This window comes from Ammospiza nelsoni, chromosome 4, assembly GCF_027579445.1.
Source record: "Ammospiza nelsoni isolate bAmmNel1 chromosome 4, bAmmNel1.pri, whole genome shotgun sequence".
Taxonomy (NCBI): domain Eukaryota; kingdom Metazoa; phylum Chordata; class Aves; order Passeriformes; family Passerellidae; genus Ammospiza; species Ammospiza nelsoni.
In genome coordinates this window covers 5,177,732-5,186,277 of record NC_080636.1, presented here as the reverse complement: position 1 = coordinate 5,186,277, position 8,546 = coordinate 5,177,732, and the positions used below count along the sequence as shown (strand labels likewise).

At 55.9% G+C, this 8,546-nt stretch overlaps 1 protein-coding gene and 1 long non-coding RNA gene across 2 annotated transcripts in view; one reads left to right on the top strand and one right to left on the bottom strand.

The window, feature by feature from the left end:
* Positions 1–212: 212 nt before the first annotated feature.
* On the bottom strand, positions 213–3,211 carry LOC132072119 (uncharacterized). The gene is made up of 2 exons (XR_009418290.1): positions 2,856–3,211; positions 213–603 (listed from the first exon to the last, which is right to left on the bottom strand). It is a non-coding gene; the product is annotated as an uncharacterized LOC132072119 (long non-coding RNA).
* A 3,844-nt stretch (positions 3,212–7,055) lies between these two features.
* LZTS3 (leucine zipper tumor suppressor family member 3) overlaps positions 7,056–8,546 on the top strand; it is a 55,926-nt gene continuing 54,435 nt past the window's right edge. Inside the window, exon 1 of the mRNA XM_059470702.1 lies at positions 7,056–7,230. The gene's annotated coding sequence lies outside the window, so the exon portion shown is untranslated. The remainder of the gene's footprint in view (positions 7,231–8,546) is intronic.

Genomic DNA, 8,546 nt, shown 5'->3' with positions numbered 1-8,546 from the left:
GTCAGCAGAATGTCCTTGAGGAGTGACAGCCCCAGGAGTGGCAGTCTGCACCCAGGAATGTCCAGCACTGCAGCCTGAAAATCAGGGATCTTGGTATGGAAAGACACTAAGGAAGTGCTAAGGAAGGCAGGAGCCTTCCCTGAAATGGAGAATGTAAACCCCCTCCCTCGGAATTGTTATAAATTTGAAATTAAGGGGCTCTCAGGCAAAGATAAGGCAATAGGAATAACAGTTCTTTATTAGGGAAGAAAATAAAAATAAAATAAAAATGCAGTGATACAAAACAACACTGACAGATTCAGAACACAACCTGACACCCTGTGGGTCAGGGTGGTGGCATAGTCCCATTGGAATTGTGGCTGCAGCCCTCCTGCAGTGCCAGCTGTGGTTCTGCTGGGGCAAGGGGTTCTGTGGAAAGGTGTATTCTTCCTCTGAAGATCCAGTGGAAGAGGCAGCTGCTGTTCCTCTGGGGAATCCAGTGGAAAGGCTGTGCTGGTGTTCCAAACCTCAGATTGTATCCAGGTAGGAATGCTTGGCTCCTCCCCTGGGTGGAGCATCTTCCCATGGGATGGTGGGATTGGATCAGCCATGCAGGGACACTCACTGGCCATGGACAGAAGATAATTAATGATTAATGGTCCATGAACAGAAGAGATCTTCTGGAGAGAGGATTGGTGGTGGAAGAGATAAAGAAAACTGCCCAAAGAACAGAGGATAACTGCCCCACCTCTGACAGATGGGAACAGAGCACACACATTGCCTTGCAATCTGGGACATCAGGAAATCATAGAGTCACAGCTGGAAGGGACCTTAAAGACCATCCAGTTCCAACCTGGGGCTTTCCACCTTCCACCATCCCAGGTTGCTCCAAGCCCTGTCCAACCTGGCCTTGGGCATTTCCAGTGATCCAGGGGCAGCCACAGCTTCTCTGAGCACCCTGTGCCAGGGCCCACCACCCTCACAGGGAATGATTCCTTCCCGAAGGAGCAGCCCTCAGTGCCCAATCTTTGCTATCTTTAACAACAACCAGCTCCCACTGACTCCAGCATGATCCCAAGGATGCCCTGCAGCCTCCAGGGCTGCACACCCCTTGGAACACACTCCCAAAGAAAAGGTTCCTTGCTCTTTCCCCACTAAACATGAACCCATAGAGGTGTAAAAGCTGCCAAACCCGAGCTGTGCCTGCAGCCTGGCATGATGGATGGCAGGGCTCAGCTGGGAGCTGTTTAATTTGGGTGAAAGACACTGTGTGGGAAGCAGCCCTGCCTGAGTTCCAAGGTGTGTAGGAGCCAGCTTGGTTTCATCTCAGCTGATTCTAGCAGCAGAGCGTTGCTTTGGAGAAAAGCGAAATGCCAGGAGCTGTGGAGGGGGATGGAGGTCAGGACAAATCTCCCCATTCACTTTTGCAGGGATGAGAGAGCAGCAGTGATGCTTTCAATGGGATTTTTTCCATGAAAGGACTGTGAGAGATCTGGTGTGGTGCTGAAAAAGGAGATAACCTGCAGCCTGCCTGCCTTGGCCAGCTCACCAGGCTCATAGCCCTGCACCCTCACCTGGAGGAAGCCCTGAGGTTATTCCCAGCAAAGCCAGCAGTGTCCGCTGAGCATAAAATCACTGATTGGTTTGAGTTACAGAAGTCTTTTATAGGTCATTTAATCCCACTGCTGCCATGGGCTGGGACACCTTCCACCAGCCCAGGTGGCTCCAAGCCCCATCCAGCCTGGCCTTGGGCACTTCCAGGGATCCAGGGGCAGCCACAGCTTCTCTGGGCACCAGAACAAGTTGTTGTTCAACACCAACCCACAAAAACCTGTCAGGGCTTTCCCATCCTCACAGGGAACAATTCCTTCCCAATATCCCATCCAACCCTGCCCCCTGGCAGTGGGAAGTCATTCCCCTTGTTCTGTCACTCCCTTGCCCAAAGCCCATCTCCAACATCAGTTCTTCAAATTCCTTTGGAGAAGAAGAATTAAAGAGAACTTTACAGAACCCCATAACCCATAGATCTCTCCTTCTTTGCATGACTCCCCAAACATCTCAATTTCTGGTCCTTCTCCTCAAAATCCAGCAAAACCACCAATATCCCCAAGAAAGACCTCCTGCTTCTCCCCAATACTTGGAGAGACCTCCTTGCTCCTGAGCATGTTCAGCCTGCCATGATGAGACAGCCCTTGGCACTGGTATTTCTGAGCACCCCCAAACCATCTGCTCTCCTTTCATCCCTCTTCTGGGTCCCTGTGAGGAGGAGGAGACTCCAGCTGAGAGAAAGGGACAGGCCGCCCACTTGTGCTGAGTAACCATTGCCAAATTGGATGCCAGCACACACACACACACACACACACACACGCACACGCACACGCACACACACACACACACACACAAATATTTCCACCAAGGCTGCTCTGAACAATGGTCCCTTGATGATTTGTTGTCTCAAACTCTTCTGCCTTTGGCAGCGCTCCATGGGGAACAGGCAGTTCAGCACTGCCCTCCACATCCATTGTGCCACGGGCAAGGAACAGGACACAGTGATCCCTGCCCTGGGAATTTGCAAGATGAAGGCTGGCACGTGGGCAAGGGCAGAGCTGCATCCTCATCGGTGCTGGGGAGAAAATTCCTCCTCCTCCTCATCACCACTGGGCCTTCACTGCCCAATTGGAAAGCCTGGACACAACCCCAGCCCCACTTTGTAATCATCTTCCCAGATTTCCTTCAAACATTGCTGTAGTGTCTACAAACCCATGGGAAGAAGTTAGGGAATGCCCAGCCAAGGTTGGGCAGCCCATTTTTCCGAGGGTGTGACAGAGTAGTGACACCCTGAGTGGCACCAGAGTCACATCCTGATGATGTCCTACCTGGAAGGTGAGCACCAGTGACGGAGGAAGCACTGGGAGATGTGTGAACCCAGGAAATGGGGTGAGCTGAGCAAAGTCCTGCTTGCACAAGGTGAGAACGAGTTCATGGTTCAGGGAATGCAGAGATCAGAGCAGAGGGAAAAAGGACTTTTTTCTTCTGAGGTTCTAAGAAACCAAATGTTTGATCTGATTATTATTTGTGATATTCAGAGGTCTTTGCCCAGCCCTGGATTCTCTGCCCTGCTGGTTCCTGCTTGCCTGGAGAGATCCTTCCAGAAGAGACCCCATCCATCTGCACGCAGCGATCCCGGCTTTTGCACCGTCTACAAATAGTTGGTGCATGCTGAAAAGAGCAGATCTGAAGCCACAGTTGGCAAATTGCACCAACAAGCATATTCCCAGCGAGGCTTTGTTCCAGTTTGTATATGTCTGAAAAGAACTGTTCAGGCATATGTTAAAGTTGGCACCTTCTCCCAGGGACTCGCTGCAAGCTAACGGCTGGAGCATGATCACCACAGCAAGGCACACAAAACACTCAGCAAATAAGGGAAAACAGAGTCCACTCAGGGTTTGAGCAGGGCCAGGATGAGGGTGAGGAGTGGGGGCAGAGTGCTGTCCCCTGGGGAGAGAGTTCATCCTACCCTGCCATAGGGAATCTGCAATGAATGGAGGGGGATTGGTGTTGAGGGGGAGAGTGAAAATCCTGCACATAAAACACTCAGCAAATAAGGGAAAACAAAGTCCAAATTTGGGGTTTTAGAAGGGGCAGGATGAGGATGAGGAGTGGGGGCAGAGTGCTGTCCCCTGGGGAGAGAGTTCATCCCAACCTGCCACAGGGAATGTGCAATGAATGGAAGGGGACTAGTGTAGAGGGGGAGAGTGAAAATCCTGCACATAAAACAATCAGCAAATGAGGGAAAACAGAGTCCACTCAGGATTTGAGCAGGGCCAGGATGAAGATGAGGATGAGGATGAGGATGAGGATGAGGATGAGGATGAGGATGAGGATGAGGATGCTGTCCTCTGGGGAGAGAACTCATCCCACCCTGCCATAGGGAATCTGCAATGAATGGAGGGGGATTGGTGTTGAGGGGGAGAGTGAAAATCCTTCACATAAAACACTCAGCAAATAAGGGAAAACAAAGTCCAAATTTGGGGTTTTAGAAGGGGCAGGATGAGGATGAGGAGTGGGGGCAGAGTGCTGTCCCCTGGGGAGAGAGTTCATCCCAACCTGCCACAGGGAATGTGCAATGAATGGAAGGGGACTAGTGTAGAGGGGGAGAGTGAAAATCCTGCACATAAATCAGCAAATGAGGGAAAACAGAGTCCACTCAGGATTTGAGCAGGGCCAGGATGAAGATGAGGATGAGGATGAGGATGAGGATGAGGATGAGGATGAGGATGAGGATGAGGATGAGGATGAGGATGAGGATGAGGAGTGGGGGCAGAGTGCTGTTCCCTGGGGAGAGAGCTCACCCCACCCTGCCACAGGAGATCTGCATCTGCCAGCACTTGGAAAGGGATTGGTATAGAGGAGGAGAGCGAAGATCCTGCAGCCCCAGTGCTGGTCCCAAGATAAACCTTATCAAAAGGCTCAGTGATTGGAATGGGAGGGAATGGGGGTGTCCTACAGGCTCTGGGTTTCAACCCACCCAAGTAGGCAGCACCTTGCAGGGGATGGACTCACAGCACACTGAGGGTTCTCAGCTCCCAGGGATGTCTGGACCTGGCAAAAACTTCTTCCTTGGAGGTGCTGGAGACTGCCAAGAGGAAATATTGACCTGTTTCAGTCTTCCTTGGGTGTCCAATGACAGCTGCAGCTGGAGACAGAATGCTGGGCCTGGTGGAGCTGTTACACCATCAGAGCATCTCCTCTTAGCAGGGCTGGGTTAACTTTTGGACTCAGTGATCTCAGGGGCCTTTTCCAACCTAAATGATTCTGTGATTCTGATTCTCAGCTGCAAAACTGGACCTGTCCCAGCCTAGGAATGACCCATTTTGGGTTGGGAGACTCATGCAGGCTCCCTCAGGGTGTCCAGGAGCACTCCAGTGTCCCTTGCAGAGGGCAGCTGGAGCTCATCTCCCATCAGGTGCAGCTCCAGGTTGGTGCTCAGTCCTGGACATGTGTGGTGGGGTGACAACTGGAGCAGGGCTCATCTGAAGCTGGAGTAGCACAAAAATCTCCATGAGCTTCCTGTAGGACACCTCCTACCTTTGCATGGTCCCCAAAAGAGGCAGCACTGCCAGGCTCAGAGCAGACCAGGCTGCCCAGGAGGGCCAGGACAGACCCCTCCAGGTTGTCCATGCAGGATCTGAATTGCTCCACAGCTTGGCAGTGCTGGTGGGAAGCAGCAGAGTCCCACCCACAGCAGAGGTGGCTTTGCCCAGCCAGTCTAATCCTGGTCCTCAGAGGCTGTAAGTAAATCGGGGAGCCTCAGCTGCCCTTTCCATCCCAGCAGGATCACACACAGCCCCTGGAGCTCTGTCAGCAACAACCTGTGCAGGGAGATTCTCACAGCCTGAGGTTCTGGGGGAGCAGCCGAGGGCCTGGCCAGCACCATTAGCAGCAATAATTAATTACCTGCTCTGCTGTTTCACTGGAAAGCTGCAGAATTCAGTAGCAGCAATTCCTGCCTCTTTCCTCCCTCCTGGGACTCCTGAAGATGAGCAGGAGGGGTGCAACCTCCATCTATCGATGGAAAGGCTGAGGGGAGAGCAGAGTGTGCTGCAGGACCTGAACTGGGAGCGTTGTGCCACCAACCTCTCCATGGGCAGCACCATGAGCTTTCCCTTTCCCTTTCCCTTTTCCCTTCCCCTTCCCCTTCCCCTTCCCCTTTCCCTTCCCCTTCCCCTTTCCCTTCCCCTTCCCCTTCCCTTTCCCCTTCCCCTTCCCCTTTCCCTTCCCCTTTCCCTTCCCTTTTCCCTTCCCTTTCCCTTCCCTTTCCCCTTTCCCTTCCCTTTCCCCTTCCCCTTCCCCTTTCCCTTCCCCTTTCCCTTCCCTTTTCCCTTCCCTTTCCCTTCCCTTTCCCCTTTCCCTTCCCTTTCCCTTCCCCTTTCCCTTCCCTTTCCCCTTCCCCTTTCCCCTTCCCCTTTCCCTTTTCCTTTCCCTTTCCCTTTCCCTCCCCTTTACTTTTTCCCTTTCCCTTTTCCTCCCCTTTCCTTTTTCCCTTTCCATTTCCCTTCCCTTTCCCCTTCCCCTTCCCCTTCCCCTTCCCTTTCCCCTTCCTCTTTCCCCTTTCCCTTCCCCTTCCTCTTCCCTTTCCCCTTCCCCTTCCCCTTCCCCTTCCCCTTCCCCTTCCCCTTCCCCTCCCCCTTCCCCTTCCCCTTTCCCTTCCCCTTCCCCTTCCCCTTTCCCTTTCCCTTCCCCTTTCCCTTCCCTTTCCCCTTCCCCTTTCCCCTTCCCCTTTCCCTTTTCCTTTCCCTTTCCCTTTCCCTCCCCTTTACTTTTTCCCTTTCCCTTTTCCTCCCCTTTCCTTTTTCCCTTTCCATTTCCCTTCCCCTTCCCCTTTCCCTTTTGGACCTCTCATTTCTCCTTGGAGAAGACAATCAGTGCAGTGTCACAGTCAGGAGCTGCCCTGCCTTCAGCCCTTGCCCATTTAGATGTCCCTTTCTCAGCTCATCCGTGTCAGAGGGAATTTGGGAAGTTTTCCCCACCCCCTGCCAGCTCAGATCCTTGAATTCTCCGTGGGATGGGAGAAGTTGTTTCCTCCCCCACACTGACCTTACATCCCCATCGGGGTTCAGGCTGTGCCCCCTCCACCCCAAAGGGAAATGGGGGGGAAACAGGGACCAGAATGGGATTTTCATGGTGGATCCAGGCAGGCAGACTTGGCTCCCACCCCGGGGCTGCCCGAGCCCCTCCAACCCCAGCCGTGCCCCCCAGACACCCCCTGCCCCACTGCCGGGCTCTGTTCGGGGGCTCTTTTTTGGGGGGCATAAAGCAGGGGACAGAACCAGGGCACCGGCACACCCCAGACATCCCGGAGCCCTGCTGGGGGGACGGCGGCAAGGCGAGGGAGGTGCGAGCATCATCCCAGGCGGGTCGGCGGGGACAGAGCCCTGTCCTGGGGGTGGCGAGGCAAGAGTTAAAGGGAAGGCGAGCAGATCCTCCTCCATCCTGCCGGTGCTCGCTGTTAGGCTGCTGCTGTGACAGGGGGTGGGGTCGGGGCTGGCCGCCGTTTGCCGCAAGAAGGGGGGGGAAACGTGGCTGCGAGTGAATGTGAGTGTGTGTGTGTGTGTGTGTGTGTGTGTGAGTGCGAGTGTTGGTGACACAGGACAAAATGAGATAATGAGACCCCTCGGACGGGAGCGGCCGCCCGGCTGCCACCAGCCCTGATCGCGGCCCCATCGCTGCTGCCCGGCATCCCCGCCAAGAGTAAGGCTGGGAAGCGACTGGGAGCAACTGGGAGAGGGGGGAGGTGGGATGGGGATGGGGGTGATGATGAGGGGGGGTCTCCCGCGGGTGGGGTGCACGGAGGGAGAGGTTTGATCTGATTATTATTTGGGACCTGATGCTGGAGCTTGGCGAGCCCGAACCACCCACCCAGATGTGATTTGGGGAGGGGGGAGGGGAGGAGGATTTTGGGGAGGGGGTGGGGTGGAGGATGGGCTGGCAGCGCCGATTTCGGGTGTGATGGAGGGGAGGGAGCCGTGTTTGTGCCTAAAGTCGCAGCTGCCTGGATTTGGCCCCGCGGGGCCATCGGGATGTGACAGCACCCAAAAATAGAGTGCGAGGCGGGGAGGAGCGGCGAGGGGAGGGGGGGCAGACTCGTGTGCCAGTGCCAGGGCCGGGTTATTCCCCTTCGTCACCTTTCCCTCGCCTTCTCTCATTTATTTCTTTGATGTCGGGGAGGGGAGCGGTGCCTGGGGCTGGGGGTTGGACAGGAGGCTCGCAGGGCTTGCTGGCGGCCGGGTGATTAACGTGCAGTTGCTGGGAATTATGTCATTGCCTCGGTGCTGGGTGGCCCTCGCCCAGCAGCGGCGGTGGGGAGGGACGGAGGGAGGGAGCACGTCATGGCAGGGGGGTCCCCGCCTGAGGCTTCACCCCGGCTCGGTGGGCGCCCAGCGTTGCTCCCCATCCCCGCTTGGGACATCCCCCCAGGAGGCTGGGCAGGGATGGAACAGCGGCCCCCAGGCCAGGGGTGCACGCCCACCCCGCTGCCCCTGGGGGTCCCGGGCCCCATCTCCCGTTGTGGCCGCTCCCCGTGGCTCATCCCGCTCGGAGCAGGGGGAGGTGAAGGTGGGCAGCCCCTCTGCCACCTCCCACCCCGGCAGACAGCGGGGCTGGAGCTGCTGCAGTGCAGCACAGAGCCCCATCCGCGCCCTGGGTGTGCCCGGGGCGAGCAGGGACCCTCTTTGCCACCCCGTCCCCTCCTCGGAGCAGAGGAGAGAGCCTGGGGACCTGTGGCTGCCTGCGGCCCCCCGGGCCAGATTGGTCCTCTGCTTCAGAGGAGGGTGTTGGGCTGCTGGATGCTCCACACCCTCCTGGGCATCCCCCTGGACATTCCTTGAGTACCCCCTGAGCACCCTCTGGGCATTCCCTGAGTACTCCCCGAGCATCTCCTGAGCATTCCTTGAGTACCCCCTGAGCATCCCCTGGACATCCCCCTGGGCATTCCTTGAGTACTCCCCGAGCATACCCTGAGCATCCCCTGGGCATCTCCCTGAGTATCCCCTGAGCACTCCCTTGAA